This window comes from Siphateles boraxobius, unplaced genomic scaffold (assembly GCF_051911475.1).
Source record: "Siphateles boraxobius isolate OS27281-9 unplaced genomic scaffold, OSU_SipBor_1 68, whole genome shotgun sequence".
Lineage (NCBI taxonomy): Eukaryota > Metazoa > Chordata > Actinopteri > Cypriniformes > Leuciscidae > Siphateles > Siphateles boraxobius.
Window position 1 is genome coordinate 1,479,928 of NW_027509195.1, and position 21,537 is coordinate 1,501,464.

Genomic DNA, 21,537 nt, shown 5'->3' on the forward strand with positions numbered 1-21,537 from the left:
GTGTATTGGGACTGAGGCGCCAGAACTGCAGCTGATACCATATTTTAGTTTCCATTCTTATTGGGTTTCCACAACAATATTAGTGAGTAAATCTACTGAAATTGCCACCATAACAGTGGAGTGTGATGCGTTAGACGTAGAGCTACCACATTTTTAAATTAGGCTACTATTAGAATTATTTGAAGTTAACATAGGCTAATACAATACGCAGACCTACACCAAAAAACTAGTTGAGGATAAATTCTTTAAAATTGGGCAATTCCAGCGTTATGGACGTGACATTTGCAGTCAAAACTTGAAATATAAATGAAATGATCAGAAAATGCATTTAATACTGAAACGTCTGTTCATATATCCATACCCCCTTAATAAAGGAGTCAAGACATTAGACAAATATCAGTCTACACATGCGTTTTATATTTAATATGAGCGAAATACACATGGGACGTGACACAACAAATCTTTAACTTTTAGGTGGCAAAATATTTTTTAATAATTCTATGAATTACACTGCGCAAAACAAAAGTAGGCTAATAACCGGATGAAGAAGGGTCGGCCTCCACAGAACATAAAATACTATTTTTTATTTTATTTTTCGTGTTCGCATTTATGAGGAAAAAAACAATGTTGCGGACGTGAAAGTTCTCCGTTACGGACATGACCGCTCTGAAAGCGACTTTAAAACTTTCACAGAGACTTCAGAAGGCACAAAGCCTTTCTTTAAAGTAAATTTCGTTTATTTTTAATAATATCTTAATTATTGAAGCCGACACACTGACACAGAAAAACCTTGTTTATTAATAAACAATTAAAATCTCTCTTTGCTATATTTGACATATTCATAATCATTACTTTTGCCGGTTCTTTGTGGCAGCTTTTAGATACTTTATTGGGAGCTCCACGGTCACCCTCGTTACATGAACTGCATCTCATGCACCACTGCATCAGCACCGAAAACATGATTTTTTTTTTTTTTTAAATCTAAAATAAAAATTCATGATACGAACCGAATTGTAGGCTTGGTCTATCGTTACAGCCTTAGTAAGATGAGAAAGCAGGAGTTTGACATGGTTGTAAACAAAAACAATGGCTATCTGAACATCTTTGCCAAGCGCAAACCAGTAGCCTACGTAATCAATAAATTATCGGGGAGGGTCATGCCTTTTTTCACAATCATTTGTGAGGGTCATAGAAAAATTAATTACTGGCGAAGGGAGGGCCAAGTCTTTTTTGACTACAGATCTCAAAACTCCTCCGGTGGCCCCTTAAATAAATAACGAACAGTCCCTAAGTGCGAGAATTTCAAATATTAAAGAAGTCTAAGAGACATGCAGCATATTTCTTTCTTCATGAAGTAGAAAACACTTTAAAAGTGTTTGCTTTGAATTTGGCATATTGCGTTTTCCAAAAAAAAAAAAAAAGCCAAAAACACAACATTTAAGATCTTTATCGAACAGTGACTGAACTAGATAACAAAGTGTGTCTTAAAAACATTACATTTAAATGTAATAATGGACGGCACAAATCAGATTTATCGCGCTTTCTTTTTTGCTTATTTGAGTTCTGACCTGTCTTTAAAGAATCATATTTCATATCTTGTTTTCATTATGATTAGTTACGCTGAGGATACGTAATCTTATCTCATCATTAAATTGATAACTTTGTCAATAGTCTCATTACACACTGTTATGAAACCAAATTCAATCAATGTTTCAATTTACAAAAGTCACTTCTGCAAATTTACATTATATGTTCTGAAGGTCACATTTGATGTACACTTCTTATGTAAAATATTTCTACTCCTAAAAATTATCAGTCAGGAAATTCTATTCAAGAGGAAGTCTGAGAAATGTGGTTTTGGAGAACATTTCTTTTTCTATCCGTTGGGGCGGATAACACTCTGAGTGTCCTTTGCTTGCGATCCAAGCAAACTGTAAAAACTATTGACACTATTATTATGTGTTGATGGCACTGAAGATCTACGGTTTTACTCAAGGAATGATGTATGTAACATGTCCACTGTAGGCTAGATTAACTTGAACCTAAGTGGTTTATTGAAACAACGGGACATAAAAAATAATCCAAAACAGGCTTGACTATGGCTTGATATGACACAAGACTTGGCATGAACATACATACACTCACCAACAATATGTTACAACATCAAAGCTAGACAAGGGACAATGGAAACATGAGGGCTATATATATACACACAAAACACAATGAACCAATAAACCAATTAGAATGTGACACAAGAGACTAGGGAAGCACATGACATTATCACATAAAACCAGAAACCTAGACCAAGCCAAGACATGAAACATGAAAGTGAAAACAAAACCCAAAACCAAATGTGACAATGTAGAAAGAGCCATATTTTTCTTCACATGTCTGCCAAGAGTGACATTAGGACTGAAAGAGAGAGCCCCCTAAAATCTATTTTAAGGGTATTTTAGTGTAAAGTTTACCATTGTATATTCGGGAAAATTTCCATCCATCACATAGGCTACAGTAATTTCTCCAGCATGAAATGGCCTGATTAATGTCAGGAAATTAGAGCACAAAGGTCCAATTGAGCTGACCTTTTACAGGACATTTTTGATGTGACACTTGGGAAGTATTTTAGGAAACCTGACACAATGCACTGAATATATGAATATCAACATTCTGCCATTTTCTGTATGTGCCAAAATAACACCAGATGTTTTGAGTATTAGGCTGTCAGTAGAGGCTCATTTCTAACAATGGAGTTTCTTTGATAACTGCCATTATAGCACAATTGAATGTCATTTTCCCATATAAGGTTATTGAGACATTACAGTTAATGATTAGAATGAAATCAAGACACCAGAAACACCTCTTATCTCTTACACTCTTTGATTTGATGACCTTCAATTCAAGATTACCACAAACATAATGTAGCTGTTACGGAAGCAGACTCAAGAGATGGTTAATGTATGAATAAAAGGAGTTTATTGACAACACAGAGTGGAGACAGGATGCAGGTAAGTGATATGAACAATTATACTTTGGAGTGCAGGTGATGATTGGAATGGTTCTTCTTACAGGAATGGACACACAGGAGAGACGCTGGAGACGCGAGGTTTGTGATAGCAAGGTAAGTAGTCCTCTTTGAATAAACGAGACCGGACAGTGAACTGAGGTCAAGAGTGATGCTGCGTTCCAAACCGCATACTTCCCTACTATTTAGTATGGGAAAAGAGTAGGCGAGCAAAAAAGTATGTATTAATCCAAAAGAGTAGGCGAGAATTACCTGGGTGACGTACCAATTATCGCGAGATTTGGACTTAAGTGCGTTCGAATGTGCCTACTTTCCTACTATATAGTAGGCGAAAACAGTACGTGAAGGAAGCAGTACGTTCGAAACATCAGTATTCATATGATGTTTTATTAACAAAGTTCGGGAGGAGCACGTTCAGATAATTAAACCTAATTAAACACACGTGGAGCACATTCAGATAATCAAACCTAATTAGACACGAGTGGTGCTTAATCAACGAGGTAAGCACTGTGTATATATACAGCAAACTTACCTCCGTTCATTGACAGTTTAACAGCATATTGATTCGACCTTTTTGCTACCATGTCTCAACTCCAGCTCTTCCCATCCGATGAGGAATCTAACTTCTCGCCGGATCCTCAGCCACAATCAGCTGACCCAAGGACAACTCCTTCTCTGCCCAACATTTCAACTGATCCTCAGGCTTCTCCACGCGGCCGCCTGCCTGCCCGAACAGCTACACGCTCGCCTAGACGCAGAGGCCAGCCCTCGCCTCCATCAGCGAGACATCACAATCCCTCCCCTGCTTCTTCCTATCGCTCGGCCGTCCCAACAATTCCACCAATTGGAAAGTGGACAGTTTTAGGATTGAGGCAAGCGCTGATCAATTCAGATGTTCAGTTCTCGCGAAGGATGAACAAAGCGGAACTATACACCTTGTATGTATCCTTGCAATCAACTAACCTCTCTCCGAAGTCCATGCCGGCCCCGAAAAGGACCAGCAGGCAAAGCAAAGCTCAGGATTCACCTCGCTCGACAACACCACCATCGCAGCGTACCAAATCCAGTTCTCTTTCAGCATCAAACCGCAGCAGAAGGCCTTCAGCAAGCTTGGGCCGCGCCCCAGTTCCTTCTGCTGTCAGTCCTCGCCAGCAGGCTGCAGCTTTGGTTGAAACCAGGCCCGCCGACCTTCCCTCAGCATATCAGAACATGGCTCCTGCTGTTTCTAATAATCCTTTTTCTTTTCAGTGGCCTCCAGCACCTGTCCCAGATGCTAGCGCGAGGCTGCCTCCGCTAGCATTGGAGGCCCAATCATTTCAACCTACTTTTGCAACAGCTACTAATCCCTCTTCTTTTCAGTGGCCAGCAGCTCCAATAGCTCAAGCTAGCGTGAGGCTGCCTCCGCTTGCACCACAAGCCCACTTTTCTCAGTTTCAACCTTCCTTTCCTTCTCATACTTTTAATCCTCTTCCCCAAGCCCCAGAGGCCAATTCAAGCGTGAGGCTGCCTCCGCCGACAATTGCAGCCCCGGCCTCGGTTCCTTTCAGCTCTCTTCTCCAGGCAAAATCTCTCCACTCTCTCTTCACAGCAACTCAGATGCCTGTCCCATCGAACGCCGTTGCTGCGGAGCCGCCCCCAGTGTCCCACAACATCCGAGCACAGATCCTGTCAGGTGCAGACGTAGATCTTTCATCTCTTCTCTCTCTGTTACCTGTAACCGAATCAAACCGCCAAATAGATTGTGGGGATTTTTCTGTCACTTTAAAAAACCCAAATCCACATTCATCACGTTTACTTTCTTTTTCCGAGTTCACAATTGCGTTCAGCCGTTTCACTGAAGTAATCTGCTCTGCCTTCCCCCATAGGCGGCGCGAATTAAACGATTACTTATCAATTATAGCCGAACTTGCGCTGTCCTATGGAGGAGGGCACTTCTACACATACCACAAGCTCTTTTCCGCCAAGTGCTCTGTCCGGGTCGCCCAGTGGAACCAATGTCCTTACTGGGGCGCTCTTGATCCAGATCTACACAGCAGGGTTTTCCTAGGCTGCAGGAACATTTCATGTGCGGTATGTAGGTCAGTGGCACATTCAACCACAACATGTCCCCAAATCAACCCCTCCATCCCCCCCTGCCCAGACTCAGCCCGAGTTAAATCAACCAGCTATGTGCCAAGACTTACAACCAATGAAAATCCCGATGGAGGAAGACAGCAGACAGCCTCCTTTTCAAACAGCAGGCAGCTGTGCACTAGTTTTAACCATGGGAGGTGCTACAGACAGCGTTGCCGGTTTCTCCATGTCTGCAATTTCTGCGGCGGTGCTCATGCCCGCCATGTTTGCCCAGTGTTCAAAGCAGTCAATAAAAAAACATCAAAAAATTACTTGTCGACTCCCGTGAATATTTCTCGCTTAGCGATCGAACTAGCTCATCACCCGGACACCCACTTCACACACTATCTTCTGTCCGGCCTCGAGCACGGTTTCAAACCTGGCGTGGAATGCCCACTCTCTCAAAATATTGTCTGTAATAATCTTCAATCTGCTATGGCTGAGCCCGGTGTAGTAGACAACCTGATCAAAAAAGAAGTCGAGTCAGGCTTCATGATTGGTCCTTTCGACAATCCTCCTTTCGAAATTTTTCGTATCAGCCCCATTGGAGTGGCCACAAGAAAATTTTCAGGTAAAAAACGCCTTATAATTGATTTATCAGCCCCACATGATTCCCCGTTCCCAAGCATTAACAGCTTGATCCCCCTTGACGAATTTTCTCTCAAATACCATGATGTAGATCAGGCGATCGACATGATAAAAATCGCGGGTCGGGGAGCTTGGCTGGCAAAAATCGACATCACTTCTGCCTTCAAAGTGATGCCCATCCATCCAGATTCATGGCACTTATTCGGTGTACGCTGGCAAGGAAAATTTTATTTTTCCGTACGCTTAACTTTCGGATGCAAAAGCAGCCCCAAAATTTTCGACACGCTATCAGAAGCTGTTTGCTGGATTTTGTCAAACAATTATGCGATTCCTCACCTCATTCACTTGCTAGATGATTTCCTAATCATTTCGCCTCCCGACGCCATCCCAGCCGCTCATATCCTCACCGTTCAAAATGTTTTTTCAGAGCTTGGGATCCCCATCGCCCAGGAGAAAACCATGGGTCCCACCACATCCATCGAATTCCTCGGCATTAACTTAGATTCAGTACAATTCCAGGCTTCCCTGCCAAAGGAAAAAATTGACAGGATCATACTCGTCTCATCTACCCTCATTGACCGCTCAAATTGTTCCAAACGCGAACTCTTATCCCTGCTCGGCCACTTAAACTTCGCAATGCGCATCATTCCACAAGGCCGCCCTTTCATTTCGCATCTCCTCTCACTCGCTTCTTCGGTTCACGCACTAGAAGACCTAATTTCCATATCTCAGACGTGCCGTGATGAACTCAGGTTATGGATAACTTTCCTAAAACAGTGGAATGGCCTATCCTTTTTCTATAACGATCTCGTTTTTTCTCCAGTCGATATCCAATTATTTACAGATGCGGCCCCCTCAATTGGCTTCGGGGGTTTCTACCAAGGACGCTGGTTTGCATCTCCGTGGCCCCCCCAACTCCAAGACACGACTCAGTCCTCAGCCCTATTTGAGCTTTACCCTCTCGTGGTAGCAGCCTTCCTGTGGGGGAAAGGATGGGCCACCAGTAGCGTTTTAGTGCATTGTGACAATGAAGCAACTGTTGAATGCATTAATAAAGGCCGTTCCCATTCACCCTCCCTGATGCCACTCTTAAGACGCCTAATCTGGATCTCAGCGTGTGATCAGTTTATCATAATTGCCAGACACATCCCCGGGTCTGAAAATCAAATCGCTGACTCTCTGTCTCGTTTTCTGTTTCAGAAATTCAGGATGCTGGCTCCAGAGGCAGACCAATTCCCAACTCCAGTACCTCACTATTCAGAACTAATATTCCCGTAACCCACCCTCTAAAACAACTCCTCGACACATCACTGGACACCATCCTCCAAGCAGTTTCTCCCAGGACCCTCCAATCTTATGTGACAGCTTGGAGGTGTTTTAAAGCATTCCACTTCTCATACACCTTGCCATTCCCTGATTTTCTCTCCTTTCAATCACCTCATTCATCTCCTACCTTAACAGCATTAAGGGCCTCCAAGTTGGAACCATCAAAGGTTACCTGAGCGGCATCCAGTTTTTCCACAAATTGATGTACGGCGCTCCCTCCCCAGAGATAAATAATTTCCAAACCTCCCTTCTGGTCAAAGGAATTCAACGATCTCATCCCACCCATCCCGACACCAGACAACCCATAACACTAGATATTCTCACAAAATGTATTCATGCCCTCCGCACAGTCTACCAGCCTCTCGAGACAGCCCGTACACTCGATGCTATGTTTATTCTAGCCTTTTTCGGCTTTCTTAGATGCTCGGAACTCGCCATCACTTCCAAATTCGACCCAAGAGTCCACCCCACCATCTCAGACTTATCAGTACTGGATAGTGAAACCATCTCATACTTGATTAAGCAAAGCAAGACAGACCAATCCAAAAAAGGCCATTTTATCTACATCTTCAAACTCTCATCGCCAATCCAACCATACCAATCCATTCAGGCATATCTTCATTGGAGAAGCTCCCAGGCTAAATCCCCTCTTGATCCCCTATTTATAGATGACTCCAACAAACCTGTGACACGCTTTTGGTTCCAGAAACATCTCAAATCCGTTCTCCAACAGTCAGGCATCCAAGCAAAACACTTCTCCAGTCACTCTTTCCGCATCGGAGCAGCAACTTCAGCTGCCCAAAAAGGCCTCTCCCAGCAGCAGATACAAGCTCTCGGAAGATGGTCCTCAGACGCTTTCCAAAGCTACATCAGGACCAACCGGTTCCACATTAAAAAAGCCCACCAAACCCTCATCGAATAAAACCCTCCGGGTCGTCCACCTGGGTGTTCTTCCTTCTTCCAGTGATCTAAATTCCCAACTGACAAAGCAAAAACTCTCCCTGTAGAAGACTTATATTATCTTTTTCCCAGCGGACATTGCATAATTCTGTCCAGCGAGCAATGGTCTCCCAGCGGACATTGCAAGCATCTATGTTTCCTCTTTTCTGTCCAGCGAGCATTGGTCTCCCAGCGGACATTGCAAGCATCTATGTTTCCTCTTTTCTGTCCAGCGAGCATTGGTCTCCCAGCGGACATTGCATAATTCTGTCCAGCGAGCATTGGTCTCCCAGCGGGCATTGCATAATTCTGTCCAGCGAGCATTGGTCTCCCAGCGGACATTGCATAATTCTGTCCAGCGAGCATTGGTCTCCCAGCGGACATTGCAAGCATCTATGTTTTCTCCTTTCTCTGTCCAGCGAGCATTGGTCTCCCAGCGGACATTGCAAAGCATCTATGTTTTCTCCTTTTTCTGTCCAGCGAGCATTGGTCTCCCAGCGGACATTGCAAGCATCTATGTTTCCTCTTTTCTGTCCAGCGAGCATTGGTCTCCCAGCGGACATTGCATAATTCTGTCCAGCGAGCATTGGTCTCCCAGCAGGCATTGCATAATTCTGTCCAGCGAGCATTGGTCTCCCAGCGGACATTGCAAGCATCTATGTTTCCTCTTTTCTGTCCAGCGAGCATTGGTCTCCCAGCGGACATTGCATAATTCTGTCCAGCGAGCATTGGTCTCCCAGCGGGCATTGCATAATTCTGTCCAGCGAGCATTGGTCTCCCAGCGGACATTGCAAGCATCTATGTTTCCTCTTTTTCTGTCCAGCGAGCATTGGTCTCCCAGCGGACTTTGCATGCATCTATGTTTTCTCTTTTTCTGTCCAGCGAGCATTGGTCTCCCAGCGGACTTTGCATGCATCTATGTTTTCTCTTTCCCATCCAACAGGTATCGATTTCCCAGCGGACAGCAAGAAATCTCCAGTCCGGGCTTCCAAAAAACGCGCCACTCCACCGTCAGCCGGTAGGGCCCATCAGCCCGACGCTGTGAGCTGCTCCCGTCGGAAGCTACATGGGCCCTCCTGGTTGGGCATTCCCAATCTTGTCAACCAGTAGGGCCCGTCCGCCCAGCGCAGTGAGCTGCTCCCGCCAGAGGCAACACGGGCCCTCCTGGTCAGGCGGCATACATCACGCTGTTCATCGGCCGGTAGAGCTCGCCTGTCTGACGCTGTGAGCTGCTCCCGTCGAGAAACGGTGCGAGCCCTCCCAACTGTTGTTCCAAATTACGACTGCTCCCCGTTCGTGAGCCAGCAGGCCCTCCTGGTCAAGCAACCAGGCTTATTCTCAAAACGCCAGCCCGCCAAATTCTCTGCGTTTTGGGGGGTCTTTAGTCTGGCGGCTGTCCTTTGCTCTTTTTGCCTTTTGGGGGAGTACTCTGGGTTCGGGCAAAATTCCGAGCTCGGAGCCCTCCCCCCGGACAGCACGCCAAATACGCATAATCTTTACTCTGTTTAATTGATGTAAGTGTGAACTCGTGAAATGATGTTTTATTAACAAAGTTCGGGAGGAGCACGTTCAGATAATTAAACCTAATTAAACACACGTGGAGCACATTCAGATAATCAAACCTAATTAGACACGAGTGGTGCTTAATCAACGAGGTAAGCGCTGTGTATATATACAGCAAACTTACCTCCGTTCATTGACAGTTTAACAGCATCCCTCCACCACCCCATCTCCTCACTTATAGTCCTAATACTCTTACAACAACGGGGGGAGTACTCTGGGTTCGGGCAAAATTCCGAGCTCGGAGCCCTCCCCCCGGACAGCACGCCAAATACGCATAATCTTTACTCTGTTTAATTGATGTAAGTGTGAACTCGTGAAAAAAGAGTAGGGGAGAAGTTCCCGGATGGCTTACTGCTTCCGGCCCGATTTTTGAGTGCTCAACCGATGGATACTCTTCTATCCCAGGAGGCCACGCGAGAGCATACGTCATTATCAAACATCACGGAGATCAGCGACGCCGGGGGTTTTCAAATGTGAGTAAACACGGTTCCTTATGTGTTAAACTACAATAGAGTAGACGTTTTAACTGTTGAAGGTGTAAAGTAGTTAGACAGTATAGTATAGTTGTGATTTTGCTGTAAAACATGTTTTGTATAGCTAGCTAACAGGGGAGCTCTAAGCACACGTAACGTCTCTAAAGTGGATTTACATAACCATAACGTTATACATCTTAAACACGCTTATTTAAAATGTCTATTTACATCTGAAAGGAAAATATTGTAAGTATTGACATATTGCAGATGAGCACATCACAACATGAAAAAGACATCTGAGTGATGTATGTGTGGCATTATCATAGGATAGGATAACGTTAATTCACTGTTGTCAACACTGTTGACATTAGACTAATGTGCTGTAAATAAGGTAAATAAACAAATCTATAAAGTAACTAAACATGTTTTTATTCAGACTGGTGTGAGCACTGAGGATGAGGAGCCCAGAGCTGAATCCTGGAAACGGTGCCATGGATGAGACTGTCATAAGATCTCTCCAACTGCCCTTATCGCCTCAGATTGTGAAGCGCAGCGCAGCAACAAGCTCCGGCACGAAGGCACGGTCACCTCTGGTGAATTCATCAGAATAAAGCCGCAGAATGGGAACCGCTGTGTTGAGATGGCAGCAGGATGTGGGCTTCAGCGACCAAATACATGCTTGTAGTTTGAATAAAGATTTGTTTCATGTGCATGCATTTGTTTATTGTGTGATGGTTACTTTTATTTGTTCTTTTACTCATTTATTCATGTTTCTTATTGTTGTCAGTATATAAAATATAATTATTTAATGTATGCATTAATTCATTGCTTGACTGACAATTGAGATGTTCACGTGTATTCATGCATAACTCATATGACAAAACAAATTACATTTTGCTTGTTTTATTAAATTATATCATTTTTAGTATATAAAAAAAGTAATATAATTAAGTATTGGTCAGCATTTAATATTATTTTGTTTAAGTTTTGGGGTGGGCTAACAATGCAATTCATTCTGAGGTAATATTAATTTTTTATGAGCGATACTTGCATTTTTCGAGTATAAAGTCAACAGTTTCTCCAAAGGAGATCTTCGAGCAGCGGCCCGTCTCCTTGTGCACTGCAGACAGTAAACGCAGAGGAAAACTGTTCTAGGTTGTGCTGTCGAGTTACTGATGTTATGAAGTGTTAGTGCACCTGTCGCTCATATAATTTAAACTTATAAACTTATTACATAAAGATCATGGAAAGATACTAGTTGTATCTAACAATGAACAATCATAATGACAAAACAGAAAACATAAAGATCATTGGTTTGTGTACATCATAATATGATATTTATACACAGGAAAAAAGAACAATAACAAGGCTAAATATCTTTAAATATAAATAGTTCTTCATAATACATTAAAAAATAGTTTTGTTATTGTCTGAGGGATGAAACGAGAGGTAAATTCATCAAGAAAAGAGGAAAACTTGAAGGAGAAACTTTTTGGGTATAAAATAAAGAAATTAACAACATATTCAAGAGATAACGATTTTGGGGTTTCTTAAAAAATCGTTATAAGGAACTGTGGGTCACATTAGAAGGGTTTAAAATATAACAACTTAAATCAACCCTAAATGATTTCACAAAATAAATTGGCAGCTGTTTCTTCAACAATACCACAAAATGAGCAAGTTTCATCAATATCAAGATATTTACAGATATATGAATTAAACGTGTCGTTCATCTTTTAAGTTGTTGCGCTTGTGATAACGTGTCGTAGGTCACATGATAACGTCAACATAGCGGATGATGTCCGGAATCCGGATCGCATTCATACTCAACGAGATTTGGCTATAAAGTACCTACTCTTTTAGCGCTCGTTAAGTAAGTACTCATTGAAATTAAGTACCTACTCATTGAGTATGCGGTTTGGAACGCAGCCTCTGTGTTTATACTGCTGGTGATGATAGTGATGATGAGGTGCAGGTGTGTGCGATTAGAAGGTGAAGGAGTGCGCTGTGATTGGCTGGTGTGAGAGCCTGGCTGATCCGTAACAGTAGCGCAGAACACTCCCATAAAACGTTATTGTGGAATCAAAAACAGTAATTTTCCAGTTTTCTAACCCATTTCTGTCAGCTTTTTAAAAGTAAGAAGTGTTATTTATGATTTATGTAACTCTAAAGGGTTTACTTTTTTGAAGGAAATAAACCATTAAAAGGCATATTTAAATATACAGTATTTGGCATTAAAACATGCCTACCTTTCCTTTAGTTCCTTTTTACACACTCTGTTTAGTTTCCTTGGACTCTCATTGCTGCCTAATTTGTTTAAATGGTTACATATTGGTTATTTGATTCTTCACCTGTTTCTTATCTAGGTTCCTTTGTTTGTAGCCTGTACTCCCTGTGTTTCAGTTGCTCCTCGTATAGGTTCTTACTAATGTATTGTATGGTTTGTGTTTCTCCTTTATGTGATCTTCTGACTGTCTTTTTAAGACTGTCTGATTGAATCTCCTTTGTCTCTGTGCATGCTGACCAGCAAATGTAACACACCCACTGATAAGAAGAGCTTTTGGATCATGTGTCCATTTTTGCATGTTTATTTCTGGGTGCAATTAGACATTTGCTCTACAAAATCTCTCGAGATGTCACTCTGTATGTGAGGAGATTAGTAGATTAGTAGGATCAGCCAAGTCTTTCAGAGAAATGGAGCAGCTATTGTCAGGAAGCCTTAACAGTGACACATTTGAGAGGATAATGTTATTGTATTCTTGCTGTGAAATATCTGAACAATACCACTGACTCTTATCCGACACCAGCCGTGCCTGCCTTGCCTTCCTCATTGTCATCTCACTAGTCCTGACTAGTCTCTGTGATTTACATTTACATTTATTCTCCCTTTCTCTCTCTCTAACCTCCTTACCTTTCACACCGTGTGGATCATTTTCCAACATTAAGAGCCTCTGTTTTATCTTACTTTTCGTGTTTTTGAAACATGTATCAGGAAATCTGGGCTACAGAAATGCTCTTTGAATACACTTTAAACAACTTTCTGCTCCAAAATGCATATGAATTCCTAAACCAAATATTAATAAATCAAATATGAGTATAGTATATTAAAAAGCACTGGGTAATTGCCTTCAAATTACTTAGATCATGTGGCCCATCAAGTCCTGAATAGAAATAGAATGAAAGTAAGGTACATTTAATCCTTCGAGATATGATGGCATTCAGCAGCCTGAACTAAATCAGTGGGCCTATCCTTTAATGCCTGGCCAAATTACGTGAGAGGATAAGTTATGAATCAAATGAATCAAATGGCCGCAGTAACTTCAACTCTTGCAATATGCTGATCTTTGGCCAGTGGATTGGGCCATCATTTTCCAGCCGTCACAGTTACTTAGAAAGTAAATGATGCAGTCAGTGACTCAGTATTACCATACCATACTCCATTGCTCCTCTGTTTGCTATTAAAACCCCTATATATGCCTTAAAGAAAACTGATTTTCAAACAGATGGAAGAAAAGAACAGAGGATGGATGGATGGATGGATGGATGGAAAGACGATTGTCCGGGGGGAAGGATGAATGGAAGGCAGGAAAGAACAAAGGAAGGACAGACAGACAGATTGTGTCTCTAGATTAACGACTTTCCATCAGCCTTTTTAAAGGAGACATATCATGACAATCTGACTTTTTCCATGTTTAATTGCTATAATCGGGTCCCCGGTGCATCCACCAACCCAGAAAACGTGAAAAGTGGCAACCGTAACTTTGATTTGATAAACCTTTCTCTGCAAGCATGCCAAAAAATAAGACGATCAGATTTCACTCCCTTTCTGACGTAGGAAGGGGATCTTATTATAATATTACCGCCCCTGCACATTTCTACCTACGGCACCGCCATTTGGTTTTCGAAAGCGACAATAGTGTAACCAGTTCTAACACAATGGCCAAAGTTCGAGCAAAGCATGCAAACTGTTCTGTCACTTGCTGCACAGACGAGCACAGAACAATATTTGACCAAAAAATGTCACAGCAGTCTTATAAAGACCTCAGGGAACTGTGTCAACTTGTGTAAAAGTTAAACATGACGGTTCATGCAAGTCGATGAGATGAATCAATGTAACTCCACAACAACTACATAAATGTATCCTCTAACCATTCAGAAACATCCAGGTGCGACTAAAAGGCAACTCTAAAAGTTGCAACCTCTTTCCGAGTCTCTCCGTAAGGCTGCACTCCGGTACTATTTTTGTCTGAGATTTTGGATAAGTGAGATTTGCGTGTTTTGTTATTGCCGGAGTATCCGCAGCTCGGAAGGAAGGAAGGAAAGACAGATGACAGGATGGATGGATGAGGGAAGGAAAAAGACGTGACTGGATGGATGGATTGAGGAAGGGAGGGAGGAAGCAAAAGATGTAAGGAAGGAAACAGACATGTGACTGGATGGATGGATGGACGGACAGATGGATGGATGGATGGATGGAAGGAAGGAAAGAAAAAAAGAAACATACATGTGACTGGATGGATGGAAAAAAGAAAGAAGGAAAAGAAGGAAGAATGAATGATAGGAACGAGGATGGATGGATATATGTGACTCTGGATCACAAAACCAGTCACAAGTCGCACGGGTATATTTGTGGCAATAGCCAACAATACACTGAATTGGTCAAAATTATTGATTTTTCTTTTATGTCAAAAAACATAGGGATATTAAATAAAGATCGTGTTCCATGAAGATATCGCGAACAATCGCAAACATAAATGGGCAACTTTAAAGGTAATTTTCTCAATGTTTCAATTTTTTTGCACCCTCAGATCCCAGGTTTTCAAATAGTTGTATCTCGGCCAAATATTGTCCTATCCTAACAAACCATACATCAATGGAAAGCTTACATATTCAGCAATATTATAGGACAATAGTTGGCCGAGATACAACTATTTGAAAATCTGGGATCTGAGGGTGCAAAAAAATTGAAACATTGAGAAAATTGCTTTATTTATTATTAAATACAAGTTACAGCTTTCAGATGATGTACAAAAAATATTGTTTTTCAGTGTATCTTGTAGGTCTCAGAAAAAAGTGAAATGACATTAAGAGAGGTGTTTATCCCTCTTTATCTGCTGCCCGTGGGGAATCACCAACCTAATAAACATTAGCTTCATCACAGTAAGTTCTATGCAGTCAGGACTCTGAATGTTCTGCTTGCTCATTTGCTGTGGTGAAATTTATTATCTCTTGTCTTCACACTGATCGTGCTGCCCCAGAGGCATTTTTTTGGACCGGCAATAGATAGTGAGAAAAGCTGAAAAGGCTCATGTGGCTTGGAGAATAAGAAAACAAGCTCTTCTAAAATTAACTTTTTGGAGTGACAGAACTTTGTGGGACGAAGAAATACCGGGAAAGGAATAAGGCAAACATGTTAAAGATAAGGGGTTCTTCGAGAGAGTGCTGTTAATGTGTTATACAAACACGCTTCAGTTTTGTTTTCTGCTGCTTTAAATGCTCAAGCTTTATTACCCTGGGGGATAAAAAAAATAATTCTGAAAGTGTGATTCCAACAATATTGTTCCTCTGTGGGTTTATCCATATCAGACCTATATTATCCTATAGAGTGCAACAGTCAGGTTCCGGAAGTAAAAATCCCATTCATTTTCTCCATAGGAATTGATTGCTAACGATAACTTATAAACTTTAAAGACCAGCCTGTATTTTTCAACTTATTTATTAAATAATTGTGTTAAAATTCTGGTGAAAAACTACATTACCCATGATTCTGCAGAGAGAAATCTTCACCAGAGAATCAAAACCAGCAAATTGTTGCAACTCTTTAGTGTCCACCCACTTCTATAAAGCACTGGCTTATGGCTTATAACTCTTTAAAGGAGACTTTTAAAGATGGGAAAAATACTTCCAGAACCAAGCACTTTTGCACTCTATTCTCATATAATTGGAACGATTATTAAAAAATATTATAGTTAGATATCGCCCTAGGTGTGAAGGTGCCTTTAGACAGTATGATTTCAATCTTAAAATTGGCAGAAAACATTAAATATCCAGTATTAACCAATACATATTGATTAACAGACCATACTGAAAATTTGCTAAATAAATAAAAGATTTTGACCGATAACCATTATGGTGCTGATATATATATATATATATATATACAAAAAATATACAGTAATTAATATATATATATATTAATTACTGTATATTTTTTGTGATATTTAGAGAAAATATCTAGGTCTATGGAGTTATGTTGTTAATGAGTCTCTAATTTACTAGTCAATGGCCTAGTAAATTTTTTGTGACTTTTGAGAGTTTCCATCTGTTATCATATCAAATTTGCAGATGGAACTTTAGCCATTGTTTGCACTGACTAAAGAAAGAGAGCCAGCCAGCAAGAATGACACTTATGTGGCTTCTGTAGCAGTAAATGGGATAACTACGGAAAGGAACAGCTCTAAGTGGAAGAAATAAGCAGACGGCTAAGGGGCCTCTTCAGGGGCCATAATTACCACCAACTTGCCGAGATGGATGGCAATGTACCTGAGAATTCTTCCAGTGTTTCATGTCTGAAGAAGGCTTCGTGTCACTGCTCCAGTCGATGCTTCACTTTCACTTCACTTTCCACATCAGTAATGCAATGAGATTAATTAGAAGGGTCTCACTGGGGAGGAAACGTCTCTCTGAAAGGCTGTTCAGAAGAGCGTAGAGAAGCAAGACACCCCCTGGTAGGACTCGAAATGAGAAATGTATCTAAAATGGGTGCTGGACAATTGTTTTAAGATTAAAATTAAGTAAAGTTAAACTAAGTTGCTAAATTTATATTTTTACGGGTCATTTTGAGAATGTGGTTTAAAAATTAAATAAATTAGAATTATTCATACACTGTAAAAAAGTCAAAAAGTTAATTGAACTAAGATATTTTGATTGGAAGTGTTCATGCATGATACTACGTTCATTCAACAAAATTAGTTCCTTAAATGTTAAAAAACGTGCAATGTTTTGTTGATCTTACTAAGAAGTTTTAATTTTCATTGAATCTCGCGATTCTCGTTAGCGAGTGCATAGTTTGAATATTGAATGCATGTGCAGTTTGAGACATAAGCTACTTAAACACAGAGTTTCAAAAAGTTGATGCAGGTGAGAAGATGAGACGGCGCCAGCGGTTTCCAGAAGTTGATGCTGGTGAAAAGTGGATGACAGCGTCCTGCCTAATCATTCCAATTTTTCCTGCACAATAACTAATCATAATCGCCTATGTTATTTGTCATATAGATGTATTGTGCTCTTTACAAACTGATGGTGTAATGTAATCACTCCTGATGTGAAGGAGTGGTGTCGTGTCTGATCAATTCATCTATTCTTTAAAATAACCGGTGTGTATTGATCATTTATCTTCTGTATGTTATTTGAAATATTTAACGAATATTGTGCTCTTCACAAATTGACCGCCTAATTTCATTTCACAGTGTTTTTCTGATTTCGCACACTTTTGGTTCCTTTCGATGCTGATGTGAAGGAGTGGTGTCGTGTCTGATCAATCCAGCTTTTCTTTAAAATAACCTGTGATTATTAATCATTTTTATAATCGACTGTATGTTATTTGTCATGTAATGTATGTTGCGCTGTTCCCAAACTTATTCATACAGTAAATATATATATATACATATATATATTTACTGTATGAATGGATGAATGAACAAACGATCTAAAAATATATATATTAAACTCGACAGAGGAAATTTGGGAATTAGGCTAAATTGAAACAAGGAATGTGGTGTATAATTGTGTGAAATGTATGATGAAACTTGGCTAGCAATTTCGCCAAGCAATTACCAAGAAATAGGTTGCAGCAGTTTGTCTTTCGACTACACTTGCAAAATCCGCGATGGGACTGAGCTCGAATAGCTTCAGCGTCAGCTACTTTTTATAGTACAAAATCGCTGTGAATCAAAAGGAGATGCAGTCTTTGGACAGACCCTACAATCATCACGCAGAAGCCCGGAGTCCAGCCCCGGGACATAATGAACGGGACATAATCGCAGCATTTATACAATGACCGTCTAGTTTCGAAACACTGAAAAAAACTGTTCAAAGCAGCCCCATTGAAGTCAATGGACGCTCGGCTTCAAACAACGGGGTAATCCATCAGCCGGAAACTGAAGCCTCGCGGGGGCCGCCATTGTAGCAGAACTTCACCTGCTGTTAGCATCCCATTGACTCCCATTCATTTGGGCGTCACTTTGACAGTGAATAACTTTACATCTGAGGCGTCCAAAGACTTCATTTGTCCATTATTTATTTCTAAAGAAACACGACAATGTATAAAAGGTTCCATTACTTTGTATCTTACGTTATGGCCCCGTAGAAGCCGTTTTTGTAAAAATAGGCTAACGATTGCGTCATAACCACGCGACTTTCTGTCGCACAATAGAGACATTACCGTATAGACAGGAGGAGAAGCTCGCAGGCAATCTTTTACTGTCTGAGGCAATCGGGGGACAAAGAGGCATAAAGTCAAAGGAGAAGCCCATAGATAGAGTCCATAAAAGCAACGGGACAAAATATTTCAACAACTTTTTTGAGGAATTAGGTGATTCAGATTTGTCTTGGCACAGCTACTAGAAGATTTACAACTGTCAGACTGTCGTGAAGCTCAGTTTGAGCCTGCGCAGTTGCTCAGCCGTCAGGCAGGAAGTGCAATAATCGTGCTTCAGTCTTCTCCGTTGAAATCAATGTGGTCGCTGTGTCCATTTCTTTTACTGTCTGGCTTCAACAGGGAAATGCACCGTGACGCTCCGGGAATGTATGAGAAGGAAATCGAGTCAGCCGATCTGCTATATGTAGCTGATTCTGAACGAACTCGTCTTTGAGATGAACGTGTTCTAACACATTTTTAATCAATAAAATGTTAACACAATAGTACATATTTGACCATTAATTTTTTTTACATTATAGGGGAAGCCGAGCTTCCCTTGCAGTCTTAAAGAAATCCCCACTGGTATAGACAAAAATATTGACCATCTAGACATCTTCCTGCAATTGCTTTGAAAGAAAATGAGCACTGTGCACGTCTATGCAAGTTTTTGAGAGAAGTTTGCCAATGGAAAAAGGGATTTTATGTTGATCGTTTGATAGAGGAAAAATAGCCTGGTATTCATAAAATGTAGTTGTAGCATGTTACTTATTTTCTGCACTTTTGATTTAAAAAAATATCAGTATAAAAATGACCTAAACTGTTAAAAAAAATTTTTGCAGCGAATTAGTCCATAGGAGGAAATGCAGTGCAGATATTATACATTTTCTAATTCCCAACCAGAAGTCCTGCTAAAGCATTATAGGTTTCGTCATGGACAAGGTCATAAAGGAACAAATTGGCCTTGCCTATATTCAGATTGTGTCTGTTCATTCCGGACACAAAGTGCTTTAAAATCGCATTTGTCACGCTGCCACACCCGCAGAACTATCAGGCAAGTCAGCCTAACATTTAAATGTTATCTGTGTGAATTTGAAAATGTTTGCAGTGAAACCATATTTTTTAGACATAAAAAGGCATGAAACTGTACAGTGTCTTTTTTCTGGCTGTGAGTATAAAACCAACAGGCTTTTCAATGTTGCCTCTCACAGGACAAGGAAACGCAAAACTTACACAACAAAAGATTTAAGAAACTCTGTCATAACTGAAACTGAGAACATTAACACTGATACAAAACTGAACTTTGATGATAATGATGACCATGATGCTGGGCAGTCCTCACAGGTTGTTCAAGAGTCTACTGACTCTGGTTGTGAAAGTGTGGATATAGAAACTCTTGAACATAAACTGGCTTCTGTATTTTTGAAAATGCAAACAGTCGTGCATATATCCAAGAGTGCCATACATAAACACAGTTGAGGAAATTCATGATATATTGCACTTTTCCAAGTCTCTTGCTGTTTAAAGCATCAGAAATATTTTGGTCAAACGAAAAATTGATGTAGATAATTCTATCCTCCAGGAAATTAACAGTGCTATTTTTGAGACCAATCCTCTTCTGCTGACTACTTCAGAAAAAGGCAGTTTATCCACAGACCATAGAAGGAATACGTATTTCAAAGAACACATCTCTGTAATTGAGCCAACAGTGTATCTCTATGACAGGACACACAAAAATCACCTCGTTTCTGTGTCTTCATATCATGTTATGGAACGCTTACTAGGTCATAAAGATCTGTTGGATAAGATTGTGTTCAGTGGAGAGTCTACTCCTGGACATTTTGAGTCTTTTCAAGATGGTGCTTACTTTAAAGAGAACTGACTTCTAGGTGACAAAGACCTTGCAATATCTTTGGGACTGTATGTTGATGAATTTGAAGTGTGCAATCCCTTGGGCACTTCGAGAAAAATCCATAAGATTGTTGCCATTTATTGGGTGGTTCTAAACTCGCCTTCCAAATTCCGCTCTAGACTTTACTCAATTCAGCTTGCGGTTCTTGGTAAGAGTGATGATGTGCGCTTCTTTGGATATGAGAAAGTTTTGGATCCACTGGTGAAAGATGTGAAGTGTTTGGAGCAAACAGGTGTTTTTGTGCCTGCTCTGAATCAGTACGTAAAGGGGAAAGTCTTTTGCGTATGTGCTGATAATTTAGGAGCTCATAGCTTGGCAGGCTTTCAAGAAAGCTTAAATTCTGACGAACTGTGCAGATTTTGTTTGATCAGTAAGCATGAAGTCAAGTCTGGTCAGGTTGAGATCAGTGATTTCAAACTAAGAACTGTAGAAGAACCTGAGGTGGGCACAAATACATCAAAAACTATTTTGTTACAAAATACAAATACTGGCTCATGAAATGTAACAAAATAAAATACAAAGTACTGATGTGAAAAATGTATTTAAATAAAATACAAGTAATTAGTATTTTGAAAATACCAAAATACTCCCACAATAATCTTAAGTCTTTTTTTTTATTACTAAAAGGTCAATAACACAAATAGTAGCAATAACACAAATATGAGAAATGTGTAAATTCAAAATGGCGAAGTAGCAAAATAAAAAAGTATGGGCATTTCACTAAATCTCTACAGGGCCTGAAATAGCTCCCTCTGACGTAAATGGCATGTATAGCTAAGTTCACATCAATGGTGTGGTAGGCTGCCCTTAATAGCAAAACGTGTTTGATGTAGGCTACGTAGCCATATTATCACCGTTACTCTACTCGTGCCTTAAAGTGTAAATTGCAGGTTAACCACCACAATCAATTAATGTGTTAATTAAAGTGCTCAATATATATATATTTAAAAATTTCTGTCTTAAAATGCGTTAAAATAACATTTATTGGGGTTTCTTCAAAGGTAGCATGTTTTTTACCGTAACTGGGTGATGACGTCATAACAGGGAGTAGCAACCCTTACTCTGCTAGATTCCTACTGTTTGCGGTTTGACTATGGAGAACGACTGGGAGACTGAAGAGGTGGGAAACCATCAAATTCTTGATGGACCACAGCCCTACAATTTTGAACCAGTCAGGTGTGAGAGA